This window comes from Sturnus vulgaris, chromosome 23 (assembly GCF_052056855.1).
Source record: "Sturnus vulgaris isolate bStuVul1 chromosome 23, bStuVul1.hap1, whole genome shotgun sequence".
Taxonomy (NCBI): domain Eukaryota; kingdom Metazoa; phylum Chordata; class Aves; order Passeriformes; family Sturnidae; genus Sturnus; species Sturnus vulgaris.
This window is the reverse complement of record NC_142265.1, coordinates 8,409,507-8,429,274: the sequence shown is the minus strand read 5'-3', so window position 1 is coordinate 8,429,274 and position 19,768 is coordinate 8,409,507.

The following is a 19,768-nucleotide window of genomic DNA, read 5'->3' as shown; positions in this document are numbered from 1 at the left end:
GCGACTCCCCCCAGAATCATTAACGGCCGCACCAAGAAAGCACCAAAAAAAGCTTTGTAATTCCTGAAGCCTGGACTCCAATTAATTTTTTTTGAGTTGTCGTAAGCAAGAGGGAAAAAAAAATCTGCACAGGCAGGACAAATGTTCTCCTAATTACCTAAACACTTTATTAACCAACGCTAATTAAAGCATTTCTTGGAGTCTGACAAATGTCTGGAATTACTCAATTTAGAAGTTAGTTTTGTCTCCTGTAATTTATACAGCAATGGAAAGTTGGGGGGGAATATCTTTCAACTAATGTTTTTTTATTAAAGCTGACAGCAATAATTAGTTATTTGCTACTAATGGGGTGGCCCCTGGAGGGAAATTTGCTGAGATGGATGGCTTGGGCTCACGCCAGCAGTAATTGGTCTGAGCCTTGGTCAGGCGCTGGCAGGGCGTCCCGAGTGCAGCCAGCACTGCTCTCCATCCCTGAGTTCCATCCCTGAATTCCATCCCTGCTTTCCATCCCTGCTCTCCATCCCTGAGTTCCATCCCTGCTCTCCATCCCTGAATTCCATCCCTGAATTCCATCCCTGAATTCCATCCCTGAATTCCAACCCTGAATTCCAACCCTGCTTTCCATCCCCGAATTCCATCCCTGAATTCCATCCCCACCTTCCATCCATCCCCACCTCCTGGAGCCCCAGCAGCTCTGGGGACAGAGCCTGGCAGAAATGGCAGCAGGAAATGAGGCTGGAAGTTGGGAATTGCAGCTGGGGGTTCCCAGGGAGCTCCCATTTCTCTGGGAATAAGGGATTTGTGTTGTGCCACCCTGGTGGATGGTTGCTGGTGAGTAGAAGGGATCCATCACAAAAACTTCATTTGTTTTCTTCCAGAGAATATCTGGTTGTGTTTTCAGGGGTCAGTGGGAAAGCATTGGGCCTGGATGTAAATCTGTGCTTGACAATGAGAGAAAAGAGAAGAGAAGAGAAGAGAAGAGAAGAGAAGAGAAGAGAAGAGAAGAGAAGAGAAGAGAAGAGAAGAGAAGAGAAGAGAAGTTTAGTGCTGAGCATTTACCATGGGCTTTTACCTCGCTGTTTCTCATCTCTGGAGTCAACTGACTACAGCTCTTCTTAAAAGTAGGTTTCTGGTTTCCACAGACACAGAAAAAGTCCCAATCACAGGAAACTAATGAGCTCTGCAGGTTCAGAAATCAGAATGCAAAGAAAGAGGACCCAGATTTTCTTTTCATCTCTTTTTTTTGAGCTTGACATATAATTTTGAATGCTCACGTTGTCAATACCTTTTGTTTCTCATCCTTCCTATAAACTGCAAATGATCCAATTATAGAGCAAAAGGAACAGAAAAGGGGGAAAGCAAGAGGAATAGAATAATCTATGGGGGAAAGAAAGTAGCTGAAATGAAAAGCTAATGAAACAACAAATCCAAAGCAGTGCACACAAATTAAAGGTGGTTTGGAGTCGGACAGGGAGGGGAGGGCAAGGCGAGGATCCCTTGGCCTCCTGCCTCTCCACCTGGTGCAGGATCCTTCCCTGTGCAGGACCCTTCCCTCTGGCTGACTCCTGAGCCCCTGGTTCCATCCCAGAGGGGCTGCCCTGGCCCCCCCGAGGAGCAGCACTGGCCAGGCTGTGCCTTTGATCCAGGGATGCCTCTCCATGGGCTCAGCCACATCTGCCCTGGGCAGCCAGGGACGTTCTCTGCAGCCTGGCATGGCCAGATCTGTTTTCCTTCTCTTTTTTTTTCTGCAAGAGGGAGAGGACAAAGATGTCAGAGGCTGAGAAAGGCGCTGCAGCTGTGCTGGAGGGGAGGTTGAGTGGGGAGCCCTGCTGGGCACGTTGTCTGTGCTGTTCTGGCCCTCGCAGCCCTGGCTGCCCTTGGGTTTGGTGTCAGAGCTGTGCAATGGGTGTTTCACATTGCCTGGCCTTGCTGGCACCACCACAGGGTGTTTGCTGTGGGGTCTGGCTGTGCTGGCAGCCCTGGCACCCAGAGCTCCTTTCCCACTCACGGGATCTCCTCTCCCAAAAATCTCCACATCCCAACACCTCTCACCCCACACCTGAGCCCCAAACCATTGGCACGGCCCATCCCAGAGCATCCCAGCCACATCCCAGCAAAGGAGCAGCTCCCCTTCCCTCCCTGCTCCTCTCCCAGGCTTCCCAAGGCTCTGGGGCTGGATCAACACAGCCACGGGAGCCTTTCCTGTGGCAGAGCCCTGGCAGCTCCTGCTGCAGGTACAGCCCCACCTGGGGAAGCTCCCAACTCCCAATTCCCATTTCTGTCCCTGCAAAATCCCGTGGTGGCAGCTGGGCCAGGAGCAGAGTCTGTGTGGGCAGCCCCCAGCTAAGCCCTGGCTCATCCCAGCATTCCCAGTGGGAATTCCAGCTCCCTGCAGGCTCCCCCGGGCTGCACAGCCCTGGAGACACCAAAAATGCAACCCAGGAGAAAAAAAAAAACCCACCACTTTATTTTAAAGCTTTTAAGGGAATATTGTGAAGAATGGAAAGGGGTTTTGATCTTTCTCTTTTCCCCAAACTCAAAAAAAAAAAAGCTTTTAAAATAAATAGCTGACAATGTCTCTTATTTGAGTAATTCTTTGCCAGCAATAAATGTGTCACTCTAAAGTGCTTTATTTAGAAATAAAAAAATGTTTTTCTTTGTAGAGTGCTCCACGTTACAGTAAGTTACAGGCTGGGAACGAAATCCTCCTCCTCTGGCTGCATCCCCCTCCCTGTGAGATACATTCATATATTCTCCTATAATCTGATCTAGGTTATAAAAATATATAAAAAAAAAGAGAAAAAATAGAGAGACATCTGGCTCTCCCACACATCTGACATTTCCCTTTATGCCTGGTTTAACTTTTTTATGACTGCCTGGGTTCGCTTCATTGGAGAATTTCTCTCTTCAAATGAGTTTCCTGTTTTATGCTGAAATTTTCCTTTAGACAAACCTGGTAATTTTTCAAGTTAAAATGTGTATGTTTTAAGCACTTAGGAAGTTTAAGGATCCGACTGACGGGGACATAAATCCCAGTTTATTCACTCTGGAGTCCCTGTGTCTAACTGATCCTTAAAAAAAAAATAGAGGCAAGAATGAGCCTGGCATATTTTTTAACTTGTTTTACAGTAGGAAGAAAAAAAAGCTTCAAACTGTCAATCCAGTCAATCCAGTGAGTAATTTATTAGTGCCTGCTCACACTTCCAGGCCTTAATGTGCAAATCCAGGGAAGGCAGCACTTCCTCAAGCACTCACTTGTTTAACAGGAGATGAAAAGGGGGCTCCCTGCTTTGGGGCAGCTTCTCCTCAGGGCATGGATGGGGATGCCTGGGGAGTTCTGGCTCTGCCCAGGTACCACAGCATCTCTCCCAACCTCCTCATCCTCCCTTCAGCTCCCTGTGGATGTCTCAGGATGAGGGATCCTGTTCTGGGCACAGGGATCCTGTTCTGGGCACAGGGATTGTGTCCTGGGCACAGGGATTGTGTTCTGGGCACAGGGATTGTGTCCTGGGCACAGGGATTGTGTTCTGGGCACAGGGATTGTGTCCTGGGCACAGGCAGGAAGAGCCCTGGGGCTCGGTAATGAGGAGGAGGAAAATTATACAATCAAAAAACGCAGGAAAAAAAATACCGAAGTGGAGCAGGGGAGGAAGAGCTGTCCTAAGGTGGTGTTGAACAGAGCCTGCAGGTGCCTGAGCCCGCAGGTGGCACTGCCAGGAGCCTGTGCCATGTCCCATTGTCCGGGACAATCGCTGGTGTGGGACCCACGGAGCACAGGGAGGGACGTGGGCTCGGGGTTCCAGGGCAGCATCCCCAGAAAAAACCCTCGGGATGGGAACATCCCATCGCTCGCTTACAGCTCATTCCCGAAAGGCGCTGGAGGCAAAACTTAGGGAGGAGCGAGAAGCCAGGTTTGGAGAGATGCCCTCCTCCTGCCCCGAGCCTCACCCTCCGGCTGTCTGAGCACCCCCCGAGCCCCCTCCTCTGCACCCCCCGAGCCCCCTCCTCTCCTCTGCATCCCCCGAACCCCCTCCTCTCCTCTGCACCTCCCGAGCCCCCTTCTCTCCTCTGCAGCCCCGAGCCCGGCGCTCCCCGCTCTCCATCCCGTTCCTGGAGCTGGAGCTCATCTCCAGGGCTGTTGGCTGCTGAGCTGCCCCCAGCCCGTCAGCAGAGAATTCAGCATTCCCTTCCCTGCCGCTAATTCCGCGCTGGCTCCGGGGAAAAGCAGCGGGGAGAGGCTCTGGTGACAAACGCGCTTCCATCTCCATCCCGGTTCCTCCTCTGGGAACGAGGGATATTTGCTGCTGGGGGCTGGGAGGGCTCCTGTGTCCCCCTGCCCACTGTGAAGTGGCCTTAGGAGAGAGCGGAGGGGGCCGAGGGGACCCAAATCCAGCACGGGCTCAGCTTTCAGGTTCCATCCAAAAGCCTAATTAAATTTTGAGAGTGCTAACTGCTCGGGATCCAACACAAATAGCTGCAGAAGCCAGAGCGAAAGCAGGAGAGGATGGAGGGGGGTAGGGGGGGCAGAAAGGAGGGAGAAAACGACAACAAATAAATTAATTAAACAAATAAAAGGGAGAGAAATAACAAAGGGAAAGTAAACTAAAAGCAGCAGCAGCAGCAGCAGCAGCCCTGGCCGCCAGAGCACTCATTAGCTGCGGGAGAGGAGGGAAGTGTCTCGCTGTCTGAGGCTGTCATCCTTCATCCTGACGAGCACTTAGGGAGTCGCGACCCCTTTCAGCATCGCCATACAGGCAATCAGCCCCGCGCATCGGTCACCGCCGCGCCGCATCCCCGCCTGGCACGGAGGGAATGATATCCCTGCAAAGCAGGGACGGGACACGCCGCTGCCCGTGCCAGGGTGGGCAGGGAAGAGCCAGCAGCGATGGCAGGAGCTGCCCAGCCTCCAGCCCGCCCCGGTGCCCGCAGCCCTGGGGTGCCCCCGGCCCGGCGGGGCTGGCACCGCCACATCCATTGGTGCTTGTGAGCAAACACCGAGCGCAGCCGCGTTTAGAGGGAAAATCCCAGAGCCGTGTGCCAGGGAGGAGCCCGGGGCGGTTCGTGGCGAGGGCAGGGCCGGGGCATGGCAGGGGATGCGGGGTGAGGGCACCGCCCGTGCCTCTGCCCGCTGCCCTCGGGCTCTGGGATAATCTGGAGCACGGCTAATGCTGAGGGAGCTGGGCTGGAGCCTCGGAACCACGGCCCTGCTGCTCTCTGCCTCTGCCTGGAGCACGGAACAGCCGCGGGCTCGGGGTGCTCGTGGCGAGAGGAGGAGGAGGAGGAGGAGGAAGAGGAGGGCACGGCAGTGCTGGGCTTGTTGCAGACAGCCTGGCCGTGACACAGAGCCGGCAGTGCCGCCCTTCCCTCTCCGTGCAGCCGCGGCTCCGAACGCACCGGAACACCTCTGGATTTCCTCTGCAAACATTGCTTGTTCTGCCGGACTGTTTGCTCCTCGTCAACACACGGGAAATTTGTCCGGGTGCTTCAACACCTCGAGAGCAAACAGTGTGTGGTTATTTAAGCGAAAAAAGCAAACACTTCTTCCACAGAAACGCGGAGTTAAAAAAGACAAGGGAAGAGAGGGATGTGCCGGTACCCTGCGAGGGGATGCAGAGCACCAGGAGCAGCCTGGCAGTGCTGGCACAGTCAGCTCCGTGCTGGGGGAGCTGGGCCAAGGGCCAGCACACAGGTCTGGCTGGCTCTGACACAGTCGTGCCCCTGTTTGGGAGCCTCTGTTTTTGTCCGTGCCCTGCACTGGGTGTCACGGCCTCTGGGCAGGGCCACCCTAAGGCACCACAGGTTTGGAGCCAGTGCTGCTACAGCTCAAACCTTTACTTTTAATTTATTCCTTTCTCTACTTTCACTAAAAAGAAACTGAACCTCTGTTTCAGTTTCCTCTGATTCCATAAAGGAATATCAGTTACACTGTGAGTCCAATTTATTCTTTTCTATGTATTCATTAAATTCCAGGTTGTTACTGTGCTATTTAATGGAATTGATGGTGTAATTAAGCTACAGGCAGACATTAACCACCAGAACCGTCAGGGAGGTTTAGGATCCTTTACTGCTCTGTTCCTGGTGTTATATGGCTCCTGGTTTCATAACGATGACTCCAGCCAGTTATACCCAAATATCCCCTGGCCTCCTCAGAACGAGCCCAGACTCACCCCAAGGACCCTCAGCTCCAGGTTTCATAACGTGGGAGTGATGATCTCACCCCGCTGCCGGGGGCTGGGACAAAGGGAGCAGTCTGGGACACTTGACAAAGCACTGTGGGGCTCACCAAAGGGTGATGTGCTGCTCTCAGAGGCATCAGCTGCACACACGAGCAGCTCCAGCACGTGTGCCACTGCCTGACCCCGTCTGCACTCCCATGCAGGGGAGTGGATCCGGCTGACAGCCCCCAGCCAGCGCTCCGTCCTGTGCCAAAATCCTCTTTTCTCCTCCACTATCAAATCTGCTCTGGTCCCCTCCTCATCGAGGGAAGCACAGACACGGGCTGGAGCTCTCACATCGTCACTCATGGCCGGGACAAAGGCAGCACCGAGAGCACTGGATGCCTCCCTCCTGCCGGGCTCTGAGCATCCCCCGTGCTCCTGCAGCCCCCTGGGCTCCCCCGGCACGGTGCCAGCCCCAGCAGATGAACCCTGCCCGCAGCAGGACAAGCAGCACCGGGCTCTGTCCGCCGACGAGGAGATGTCCAGCTCCGGGTGGAGGCTGGAGCAGAGCTCCACGGGGACAGCCACAGCTCTTCCCTGCTCCCTGCCCGAGGCTGAACCTCCCAGAGGCTTTGGGGATGGAGGTGAGGCCATCAGAACTATCGCCACTGCCTTCAGAGCTGCTTCCCCTGCCTTATCTGCCCGGAGATATCAGCATCTGATCACACGGTAATTACCAGGCCAGATTTGCACTAATTGGCTCTCTGGAGTAAAGTTACCTCCGATCTGCGTGTCCTGGGTGCTCAGCAGGCAGCGATTTACAGCCCGACAGGTTCGCTGGGATGTTCTAACAGGGATTAGCTGCAGCCGCCAGCCAGGGAGCCCTGCCAGACTCACGTCTGCAAGCTTTAGGGAAAATGTGTGGCTTTTTAGGGAAAAACTCTGTCCGTGGGCTCTGCCAGCAGCCCGGGTGCCCCTTCAGGTCACAGCCTGGCTGTGGATGGTGTCTGGTTTGCACAAGGGCACGGCACAAGAACCCCTCGGTGGCTTTTCCGAGGGGATGGATGCACAGCAGGGGTGGCTGTCCAGGCTCCCGTGCCTGGACAAGGACAAGAAGAGCTGGAGGGGGTCCTGGGGAGCATAACCCCATACCCCAGCTTCAGCCTTGGAGGCTCCTTGCCCTCCCTTGGTGGTCAGTTCTGTGCTGCTCCTGCAGCACCAGCAGATCTCACCCCCACCAAGCCCAGCTGCCTTCTTCTGCTTCTCCCTGGTGTCCTTGGAATGGCCAAATGCCACCTTTCCCGGTCGTTTTTCCTTGTTTTTCTTCTGTAATTCCATATATTTTGGAGTGCAGCTATCTCAAAGGCACCCCAACATGGAACCCACTGGTTAAACACGAGAAATTACTCTTATGTTTTACTGCGGCTTCAGCTGAAAAAATGGAGCAGCCAAGCCGAGCAGCCAAGTTAGGGGTTTTTTTACTGTTTTATAAATCAGTTGTCTTTACTGAAAACACCTCAGAAAATCTCCAAATCATCACCTGGGTGATGGGAGTTGGTAACACGGAGAGGGGGCCCTTCTCCAGGGCAGGATTTTTAATAACTTCCTCACCACGGGAAGCTGTTAGAGAATCTCAGCTGGAGGATTTTTTTCACCCAGCTGGATCTTGCAGTCTTCTTACATCATTAACTCAGTGAGATAATTTCTGAAGAGGGGTTTGTTGGGAGTTGGTTTGATTTCCTTCCTGACAAGCCTTCCAGGTAAATCTTGGTGCTTTTTTTTGTTTTGTTTTCCAAGGGAGAACAAAGTCTCTGATGTGACAATCGCTGTGTCCTGCCAGACCAGCACTCTTGTCGCAGGGTGGGGAGCTCAGAGGACATTTTGTGGCTCCTTTGGGGCAGCAAGGGCTCTCTCTGCCCGGTGGGATGCAGTGCCCAGCGCTGGGGCAGCAGCAGCAGCAGCAGCAGCTCGGAGCCTCCCAGTGCCGTGTCCTGCTCCTCAGCTCACGCTTCAATTGGCAGGTTGGAGGCTGAGAAGAAATGTTTCTTTCACAGCACATTACCAGCAATCACAGTCTTTCTTTCTTCTTTATATCTAAAGAAATCCTCGCTATTGCCAGGGCCAGAGGTCAGCGCTTTCCTTTCTGCTGCTCTCACTGCCACACGTCTGCTCGGCTTCTCCTCTTCCAGAGCTCTGAAGTTTGTAACAGGTTGGGGATTTTTTTCCTTATCTTCAGCTGAGCACTTGGGATTCGATTTTTTTCTTTATATTTCCTTTCAAGAGCCCTGCAAATAAGACTCCAGACTCTGGCACCGTTTGGGCACCCATCCATCTCCTGAACCCTCTGAGTCTGGCCAGGTTCTGCTCTACCAGAAGTAACACAAGGTCATATTTTAAGTCCACAGCAAATTATTACCGGAAAATGACCCCGCAGCCATGAATTTCCCAGGTAATCCAGCTGCTGCTCTTGCATTGCTTTTAAATGAGTTGCCTTTTAATTCTATCAAGCGCTCGCTTGATCTCACAGCACAGGGAAGGATAAATATTGCTGCTACTCCAGGAAACAAAGTGGCTTTGGCTGGGAAAATACGCCTTGGGGAAAAATTGGTCTGGCCTGGCTGTTATGGATGACACAGGTGGAGAGGGAAGGGGGAAGTCTCTGTCAGGGGCTGCTCCCCTGCACCCAGAGCCTCTCCCCGTGACTCATCCCTGGCTGAGGGATGGCTTAGGAGTGACAGGGGAAGCTGATCTCCATTAAACCCAAATCGTTTGTCACTGTGCAAGGAGCGGTGACAAGGAGGACAATTAGTGCTTGCAGGAGGGGATGTTTATGATGTGGAGCCAGTGCCCATTAGCCCGGTGTTTATCACTGGGTGTCTGCCCATCCCTGAAGGGCAATGAGGGAGTTTGGTGGGGTCAGGGAAAGGCCTTGCCATCCTTCTCCAGAGCCTCAGCTTTCATTAAAAGGATCATAAAAGTAGAATAAAAGAGCAGTTCTCTGCTGTCACTTGTGGCAAAGCCATCCTGAGGCAGCTGATGCCACCTGTGTCTGCAGAGAGCTCGGGCCAGGATTGCCCAGATGAGGAGAGCAGAGCCCGGGGTGGGCAGGGGATCTGTGGGTGGGGGTCAGTCCTGCAGCTGTGGCCACCAAAGAGCCATTGCTCTGGCTCTGCTTTTAGTGCTCTGACAGCACAGGCCACAGGAGGGATTTAATTTCTTCAAGTGCAGCCTCACTTCACTGATTTGGCTCAGAAAATGTGATTTATCCACAGCAGAACAAAACCACGGGGTCACCACAAGGAAGAGCTGTGAGAGCTCGTGGCACCTCCTTCCACACCAGGAGCCTTGAGCCACTCGTCCCCAAGGACCAGCACTGGCCTTGCCCCTCACTCAGTCCTTCCTGTGAGGAGCACAGGAGCTGCCCACACTCGGCACAAGCTGCCATCCTGCTCAGCCTGCATCTCCCAGGTGCACACCTGGGCTTCCCAGAGACGTGTCCCATTTTCTGCTTTCTGCTCTGGCAGAGCCAGGAGCCCATGGAGAGGCTGCACTGGGGCGTTCCCTGCCCAGAGCCCCACGCCAGGCTCCTGCCTGCATTTGCTGTACCTGGGGGTGGATGTGGAGCCTTTGATCACCCGGGATTACTGCAGCATGATGAGCTCCCAACAGCAGGGCTGCTCTGGATACAAAAGTGGGTCAGGCACGGTGCTGTGCCTGCACGGATGCTTTGATGCAGGGAAAGGGGGAGGCCGGGACAGAGGATGGAGGGAGGGGCTGGGGCACGGCTCGTGTGGGGCAGGGTCAGCTTCAGGTCCTGGGAGCTCGGCTGGGTGTGCTGGCAGGGCTGCCCGGGGCCCAAAGGCTCTCTGGAAGTGGAGGATTGCTGTTTGCAGAGACAAGGAGGAGATGTGGGAGTTGGAGGCACAGCCAGGCTTTTCCATGCTCTGCTCGCAGCTTCTCCTCTCCCCAGCCCCACAGTGGTGCACGACACAGGAGCTGGGAATCGTGCATTCCCTCAGAAGTGTTCTCCTGCTAATGGAATCATGTAGGAGACATCGTTCCCGTCACTTCCAGTTACACCCCCCTGTGCCAGAGCCTGCCAGCGTTCCCCTCCTGCGCCAGGGTAACAAACCTCTGCTAAAAAAGAAAGGCCATTAATAATAATTACCACAAAGAAGGAAAAAAAAAAAACCTTCTCTCTTTCTCTCTCTCTTTTAATGAGTCCTAAAAAAAAAAGTTTCTTAATTGAAAAGCTTTCTACTTTGGAGTCAGCTCCAGCACTTCAGAGCAGCCCAGGCAGCACCAGCAAGAGAAGATGAAACAGAGGGATGGGTCAGACAGTGCCTGACGGGGGCTGAGGGACCGACCTCAAAGCCAGGGGCACACGGACACCACCAGTGACATTCAAGGAACCACCAACAAAGCACTAATTGGATTGGAAGGAGGCGGCAGGTGGAAAGAACCAAGGGGAAAACAGCTTTGGAGCAAACATCATTAGGAAGAGAAGTTCAGGAGAGGAAGAGGAGCTGGTCCTGAGCAGTGCACCGAGGCAGAGGGTGGCTCTCAGAGATCCCACAGCAGCAGCAGCAGGCTGGAGCCTCTCCTCCTGCCCTGCCAGGGGCTGCAGGGGCTCAGGGCACGGTGCCAGGGCAGGGGAGAAGCCCGTTGTAGTGGTTTTGGTTTGGTTTTGGCCCGTCCCTGGCGTGGGAGGAGGCAGGTGGCTCCCTGAGCAGGACCTGTCCCCCAGGGCAGAGCCTGTAATTCAATTCTGAGCAAAACCCATCGAGGGCAGGCAGTAATCTGCTCCTGTCTGGAAGGGGCTGGAGGATTTATGAACCCACCTGTCTGGTGGTGAAGTGCCCTCCTGGTAAATGCTTTGCTAAGCGTGCGTTCATCTTCCTCCCTGGCAGCAGGGACAGGCAGTGAGAGCAGCACAGGGAGGGACAGCAGGGACCTTAACCTGCCTGGGTGATCACTGTCCATTCCAGGCCTGCCTGCTGAGCCACAGCATGACAAGGGCCCCAGAATAATTAATTCTAAGCTGTTGCCCTGGTGCAGGAAGGCTGAAAGCCACGAGCTGGCACCAGCTCGTTTCCTGTTTCCAGCTCATAACTAACGAGCTGAAGCTTTATCAGCTGCCCAGGCAGGCCCCAGTGCTGGAGCATCCACTGCCCCCATCCCCAGGGGTCATGGAGAGTGGCCACGGCCACATCACCTCGGAGCTGGCAGGGCTCATTTCCTGCCACACTCGTTCTGGTGGGGGGGCCTCTCCCCCCGCGGTGCTCCCAGCCTGGCACCAGCCCAGCCCCGGGCACAGAACGCTTCCACTGAGCTTCATTGATGGCCTCGGGTCTGGCCACTCCCCGCTGGGTTAACGAGCCCTGGGATGCAGGGAGTGCCAGCGTGCTCTGCCCAGTGGCATCGGCGATGTCACCTGAAGTCACCGGTGCCACCACGGGTGACCCGGGGGGACACTGCAGCCCCGTGTGCCCTCAGGGTCAGTGCCCTTGGCAGCCCACCCTGACCCCTGGGTGCTGTGCTGGGGAGCTGGGAACGGCTGCAGCCCCTCGGGACACCTTTAGGAAGCGCAGGTTTAGGAAGATCCAGCACCAGGACACTCTGGTGTTCCTCTCCCTCCCCTTTCCACATTTCCAGTTTTTGTGCCCTTGCTCATTACAGCCTAATTATGGCACAGCCCAGACAGAACTACCAGAAGCCCAAAGTACCCATTTCATTATCTTTATGCAGGCAAATGTTTTTCTCTGCCAACACCCCCCTGCTGCACCGGCCCTCGAAGCAGCTCCACAAATCAGACATTATCATCATTGGGTAAATGATGTAAGGAAAAAAAGGGATACAACAGTCTGTGGCAAAGTTACCATCAGGCTCTGCCTCCCAAATTGGCTCAGAGAAATTAGCAGGAAGGAAGGAAGGATCAGACAAAATGATAAACCTGCTTACCTGCTCATTAATTTAATCTCTTCTTTTTTCCTCCCCTCTTTCAGCCTCGTGGTTTCTGTAACTGTAGTGAACAGCAAAGTCCTAGATGAAAGGGAGACGACATCTGGATGCACAAAGATTAAAGGAGAGTTTTTAGGATTAGCCTTTGATTTTTTTTTTTTTGTCTTTGGGTTGTGGTGATTATTGCTGCTCCTCTCTGAGCAATCCTTCTGGGTGCATCTGAGGGAGCACACGGGCTCTCCTGCAAGTTCTGGGTGTTTTTCCGAGGACACAGCAACAAAAGTGCATCAGCCCCTGCTCCCTTTCCCCCACCACAGCTGGGAGTGTTCCCCCGGGCAGGGGCTGGGAGTTTGCAGAGATGGCAAAGCCATTCCTAAATCTCTCGGGCTTGCATTTATGAAGCAGGACCTGGCTGGGGATGGCAGCAGCCCTGGGGCAGGATGGCTCCTTCCTTCAGCACCGGAATGTTCCTTCATTTGGAACAGCTCTCTCCTGTTCAGTCAGGCTTCTGAGCCCCAAAAGGAGGGCTCTGGTTCTGGGTAGAACCGATGCTGACGGGGCAGTGCCAGTGGCAGGGCAGGGCAGGGCAGGGTCACTCCCCCACCTGCACAGACCCACGGTGGCCAGGCAAAGCCAAGCACCACCAACTGATCAGCTTCTGTTTTGCCAACGTCCTTGGAGCGTTTCCAAAGCCAGCACCAGAACAAACAAACGAAGCAGCAAACCCTGGTGAATTTCCTTTGTGGAAAAGCAAATTATTGCTTTGTTGAGGAAAACAACTGGAGGCAACTGCTGGGAGCCTGGAGCAGCACCTGGCCAGCTCAGCCTGGCTCAGCTCAGCTCCTGCTCCTATCCCTGTCCCATTCCCTGTCCTATCTTGTCTCTGTCCCTCTCCCTGTCTCCGTCCCATTCCCTGTCCCTATCCCTGTCCTGTCCCCATCCCTATCCCTATTCTATCTTGTCCCTGTCCCATTCCCTGTCCCATTCCCTGTCCCTGTCCCCATCGTTCTCCTGCTCCCCAGTGCAGCAGGAGCCGCTCAGCAGATCGATGGAGCCCGGAGAGCAGGGAGGCTGTGCCGGGCTCACAATGTGATTTATGATCTCACAGCCGGGCTCAAGTGCTGCGGTTGGGCTCTGGCTGTGCTGGCGCTCGCTGAGCAGCCTCCAATTAGGTGACCCCCCAGGTCTCCCTATTGATTTTGGGGGGAAGGTGCACTTTGCTCATTACGCCTTTGGCAGCAGCGCCAGCAGGGCTGGGCTGGGAGGCCCTGGCAGAGGAGCAGCTCAGGAGTGCAGTGCAGGGTGGGGGTACTCAGAGGATGCTCACAGGCATCGCCCCCCTCTCCCAGGGCTGGGGCAGATGGGCACCGAGGGGTTCCAGCCCCCCCTCACCACCTTCACTGCTGCCCGAGTTGTCCCCAGCTGCTCAGACCAGACCAGGCTGTGGTGTCACCTCTGCTCCCACCACAAGTGCCCCACTTGGAGCCTGGGAGTAAAAAGTTCATTTCTCAAGCAATGCTGCCTCCCCCTCGCTCATTAAACAAAGGAGGGGGAAGAGCCTGAGAAGACAGAGTTCCTAAATTAAGCAGCACAGTTTCCTAACGAATGCCCTTTATGTTTTACATAATAATATCAAGCTTTTTTCAGAGACAAGAGCCTCCTACATCAAAGATCCCTCTCTCCCATTCTGAACTTTTGAGCCTTTCTCCTTGGAATTAATGTGGAAATACCTAAATAGAGCTTGAGAACAGCTCAAGAGCACATCTGGAGCAAGGAACAGGGCTGACCCTGCTCAGCAGGAGCCTCTGCATGCTCCCAGAGAGAGGTGGAATTGCTGGAGCAGCCAGGGTGGCCAGGAACAGGGAGCTGTGTGTCCCTCTGAGCTGTGGCTCAAGGGAGGAGGTTTCATTTGATTCTGCAATCTCCAGGCCTGAGCCTGGATGCTTTGCACCGTGGGCTGTGCAAACACAGCGGGCCAGGCTCCAGTGCCTGTATTTACCCTGCTCCCAGGCCAGACTGGAACGATTTGAGAGCTTAGTGCAGGATGATGCCAGAGGGCAGAGGATCAAGGGCAGCCACGGCAGCCCTGCCAGCCCTTCCTGGGCTCGTGTGGGTACAGAGCTCTGCAGGGAAGTTTGACATCTCCCTTTGGAGGAACACGCAGCACTCAGGAGGGCTGAGACAGCTCAGGAGCAAGATCTCCAGTTGAGTGGAGATGGTGGTGCTCAGTCAGAGGCTGGACACCACGAGGCCTTCCACGACCTCAATGATTCTGCGGCTCTGTGATCTCTCCAGCCAAGATGAAGCCTCCCATTCATTCCCCTTCTTCCTTCCCACCATGGGGCATCATTTGGGAAAGCCTGGCCAGCCCCAGCTCCCGGGGACCAGCGCTGTGCTGAGCCCCTGAGCCCACTGTGCCCCATGCCAGCATCTCTGTGCCTCGTTCCAGCCGGATGAGCTCCGCCACCGCTGCTCTGGCTCTCTGCAAAATGCAAATTGCTGCGCTTGACCTCCCCGGGATAACGAGGGGAAACCTCCCCTAATTAGCACTGCAGTCTGTGGGTGAGAGAAACCAAATGTTGACTGTAGAGCGGCTGCACTTACTGTAAATTCCAACATATGCTGTGGAAAAACGCCGCCCAAATAAGGCTCGGGAAGCACGGGGTGTTTAAATAATAATGAACACTCAGTGCCGTTTATTGCAGAACACAACGTAATCAAGGCAAAGCGGCGGTGCCGCGTCCTCCTCCCTGCCAGGACGCCGGGAAGAGCCCGCGGTGGAGGCTCAGGGATCCCCAGGACACTGCGAGGCTGCAGCAGGAATTCCAGGGGTGTGCAGGATTTACAGTGTCAGCCACAGGAGCCGTGGTGTCCTTTGAGGGGACCCTGCGGGACGGCTGCAGCAGGGACTTGCAGCTGCTGAGCTTTCTGCTGGTCACTTGCAGCAGTCCAAAGCACATAAAATATTTATTTGCTCCTAATTAGGTGTAATTACCACTTAACCTGGAGGAGGGATGTACCCAGCGTGCCCGGCAGCTCGATACACTCGCAGCTGAACAGGCTCCACCGCAGATAATTAAACGAGAAGGGCTCCTGCCTGCCCGTCCCCGGCAGCCAGGAGTGTTTGTTTTAGTGAGGAGAGCCTCGTGTGCCTGAGCTCATCCCAGGCTCCTCTCGGCCTCATCTCACCGGCAATTTCCAGGTGATTTTTCCCTCCTCTTCTCGGTAATTCAGGGTTTCCCTTGCCCGGTTCCTGCCTCTAAGGAGACCTGTCCAGCCGGCTCCATCCCATGGCATTGGGCTCATGGCTGCTCCTCGCTCACTCCCGGCCTCATCCCTCTGCAGCTCCTTGGAGAGCTGGCAGGATGAGAACAAATTCTTTATAAGATGCCCAATTAACATTTCTTCGATCAGAATCGTGTCAGGGAAGAGAAACAGGCTCATTCACACAGCCACTGCTTGCCTGCTGTCACTGTGTCCTGCACAGACCGAGCAGGGGTGGCCTCTCCTGTCCCTGTGAGCTCCAGGGGACAGCAGGGTCACCCACACTGCTCCCTGTTCCATCCCCCTCCTCAATGACAACACCATCAGCCTGACTTTGAAGGACTTCAGCATGTTTGGGCAGAGCTGAGCAAAACCCAAATTTATTTAGACCAAGGTGTGTGCGCAGCTGCTCGGGGAATGCTGCTCCCCCTGCAGCAACAGGGGCAGAGCAGCCAGAGCTGGGCTCAGCCTAGAGCCGGGCTCAGCCAGCTCCTGGGCACCTGGGAGGGGCTGTGCCACCTCACTCCAGCCCTGTGCCACCTCACTCCAGCCCTGTGCCATGCCAGATGCCAGTGTCCCAGTGTCCTCCCGTGGGATGTCACACAGGGCAGAGGATGCAGCACCACGTCAGTGCTGAGCCCTCGCCCTGGGACAGCCCTGGCACTGCCAGCACAGCCCTGCAGGACAAAGCCGAACTCAAACCCAAACCCAAAGCCAGACCCAAGCTGCAGCTCGTTCCAGGAGCAGCTGCAGCCGACAGACAAAGGGCTCTCAGCCTTGCTGGACCCAATAAACAGCTGTTCTTCCCTGCTCCCAGCCATCAATCACAGCTGACAGCCTTCCCCCCATGGTCAGGAGTGTGCTTTTCACCTTAATTTCTTAGAAGGGCTTTTTTACCAGTTGGAAACTCATAAATACCACTTTGCAAGCCCAGGTAGGGCTAATGATGGATGGCTGCTTCACAGATATGCCAGAGGCTGTGACCTAATTGTCACCGAAATACTTCCTGATTAACTAATAGATAAAACCCAATTAAAACTTCTACTCTTCCCAAAGTCCCTGGCACTTACTATTTCTCCCCTTCTCAAACTCTGTCTTAAATTAGATCCAGCCTGACTGGACTGCTCTGAACAGATGAGGATGCTCTGTCCACCACCTTCCCTGCAGCCATGGGGGTTTCATGGGAATCCCAGTGGGCCTAAAGAGGGATTTGCAGCCAGCCACGGGTTTAAAATCCCTGGGGAGACATCCTTGAAACTAGAGGATAGTGACAGCAGGAAGGGCACACTTTATTCCCCTGTTCTACTGGTTCCTTCCTCCACCGAATAGAATTGCTGCATAGAAAAGCTGCTTTAGCACATTTGCTTTGATGTGCAACAGGTTAATTACTGTAATAGGTTCATCCTTCTCCCCCAGTATTGAATTGTGTAGAACATCCATATAAATTGTCATGGAGTCCCTCATTTTGACTCCATTTATTCTTTAAGCAGCCCTATCAAGAGTGTGCCTGCAGAAGGATTTGTTCCAAATCCCATGTACCAGGTGCATCCACTATTATTTGCTCTCCTGATGCTCATCTCAATCCACCTTTGGCGGGAGGGGGCTCGTGGATGCCTCATCCTGCAACTGCTGGGCTTGGGAGCAATTCCAGCGAGCACGAGGCTCCCAAACCCGCCTGGCTCCTGGCCTGGGCCCCTCTTCCAGCTGCAAAGGAAGCCCAGCTCCTCGTCTGGTGTTTTCAGCATCTGGAGCATCCCCGTGTCCAGGCTGCTCCTGGCTCACCCAGCACTGCCCACAGCTGTCCTGGCACCCTCTGACCCCAGCCCGGGGCCCCTCCCGAGGCAGAGCAGAGGCCAGCACTCTGAAATCTTCATTTTTCTCCGAATTCCTGCTCTTGATGTCCTGACCAGGCTCCTGCCCGGTACGACCCCGGCAGAGCCGCTCCGGAGGTGGCACCGCAGGGGGAAACTGGGAGAACTGGGAGGAGAATTGGGGGGAGATTTGGGAGGAGAATTGGGGGGAGATTTGGGAGCAGGGCAGCCGTGAGCCGCAGGCCATCAGCTCCGTGCCAGCCTGCCCCGGTGCCCTTCCCGGCGGCTCCAGCCGTGCCCTTGGCTGCTGCCGGTGCCGATGGAGCCGCGGGTTCCCGGCAGGGTCCCCTGGCTGCCAGGAGCAGCTCCCCCAGAGCCCAGCTCGGCCCCAGCCCGGCTCGGCAGCACGGCCAGCCAGGCTGTTTGCTGCTTTACACAGGCTATCATGTGCTGTGCCACAGCGGGGGACCGAAAATGACTTTATAGTTATTGTTCCTCAAATTGGACACCCCCTTGGAGCTTAGATAATATGAGATGAAACAGCCTGCGGGAGGCTGCAGTCAAGTGGAACAGTGATGGAGGCTTTTTTTTTTTTCCCCTTCCCAAGAAGAAACATTCCACCTATTTACTTCTCCCGCTCCCCCCCCCCCCTCCTCCTCCTCCCTGCCAGCCTGTTGAGCACAGCCACACCTGGCAGAGGCAGGGAAGTGGGATAATATCCCCCCACACGTTCCAGGGAGGAAGGCATCCCACACGCTGGGCTGGGGGAATGGCAGCGAGCCCTGCAGAGGGAGGGATGGCAGCTCCTCACTCCATTTGCCAGGGAAGCGATGAGGAAACGCCATTAGCAGCACAGCAGAGCCTTCATCTCGTGTCATTGGGCTTCGGGAGCCGGGGCAGCCAGGCGAGGGGTGCAGCAGGGAGATGCTGCAGGGAGGAGGCTGCGAGGTGAGAGTGCAGGGAAGAGGCAGAAATAATGAGGGATTCAGGGAAGGAGGATGTCAGGGCTTACAGCTGTGCCAGGGAAGGCAGTTTGTTATGGAGAAAGGGGGAGCAGAGGCCTGGAAAGAATGGAAAGAGCATCCAAGAGCAAAGGGGTTCACAGAAGGCTGCGTGCCCCTGGCAGGGGGGAGCAGGGATAGGAGAGGAACTGGCCTGGGTGGAGATGCTCAGCCTGGAAAAGAGAGCTGGGGACAGGCAGGAGGGGACAGCAGCGTGATGGCAAGCACTGGGAGTCTGTAACGATCCCAAGGCTCCAGGCACACGCCCTGAAACCACAGAGTGGAAGAAAGACATAAAAATATAATTCCAAGAGTGGCATTTCATCGGTTTCCAGAGGGGCTGGGCATGGGAGAGTGGTGCTCCTGCCTGGCAGGGAGCAGTTCTGGGAGGCCCACACGAGCACAGACATCCAAGCACATCCATCACCCCCTTCCTTGCAGGGCGCTTGGAATTTTTTGTGTTTTACAGGCACGTGTGGGGTCAGGAGGAGGCACCAGCCCCTCCTGGGTGCTCTCCGTGCTCCTGCAGCCCCGCGAGGGGAGCGGGTGGTGATGGAGGCAGCAGAGGGAGGGCTCCAGCTCTGTTTGCCTTTTCCACAGCAGATCTGATGATTTAAATTAGGTCTCGATTCTTGTTTAAATTATAGTTTACTGTTCTGCGCCCCGCTCAGAAGTGAATTACCTTAAGCAGCAGTATTAATAACACGGTTATAATTAAGCTTCATTACTGTAGGCAGTTTGCTGAAACAAATTGCTGCTTCATTATTATTATGGCACCTTTGGTAAAAAGACATTTCCCCAGAATGCGACCTTGATGCTTTATATAGCAAAAGCCAGGAGATGATAGAGATGTAAGGATGAATTAGCATCTTTTACTTTCTAGATCAAGCTCATTAAAAGGAAAGCAACTCAAGTCAAAACCAAGCAGCCTTGATGGAAATTTTAATCGGAGTGAAATGGGTAATGAATAGGTTTGAACTTTCCCTGACATTTTTATGGCCGTGCTTTATTTGTATTATGCTTCTGCTCAAACATAAATAAATAAAGCAGGGGCAGGGTCGAGGGTGGACAGGGGAGCGAGTGCAGAGCCTGCACGGAGCTGCTCCTGCTGCCACCAGCGCCGTGTCCCTGCTGGAGCCACAGGTGGTGACACCGCCCCCCCCATCCCTGCTGCCCACCCGCCAAAGAGCACAAACCACCCCGAGTGAGCAGCTCCCGAGCAGAGCGGGCTGCCTGGGCCATGGCTGCAGAGCTCTTGTCACCCTGCAGCACCCAGGGACCCCAGGGAACTGCTGCAGCAACCTCCCACCATCCCTGCTGCTAGCACAACTCAGAGACATCAATTCCTGCTCTGTGAGCTCAGGACATCACAGAGGGATGCAAATCGAGATTTAGAGCCCGGGAAAGTAAAGGCAAAGCAGTTTTGGAGGAGATGAGATTAAGAGAGCACAGAGAGGAAATATCAGTGTCAGTACCTCAGAGGGGTGGCTGGAGGAGGGGGCATTGCTCAGCTCAGCCAAAAGAGACAAACTGGACTAAAAAATTGAACTTTCCTGATTGTTTCTGCACACAA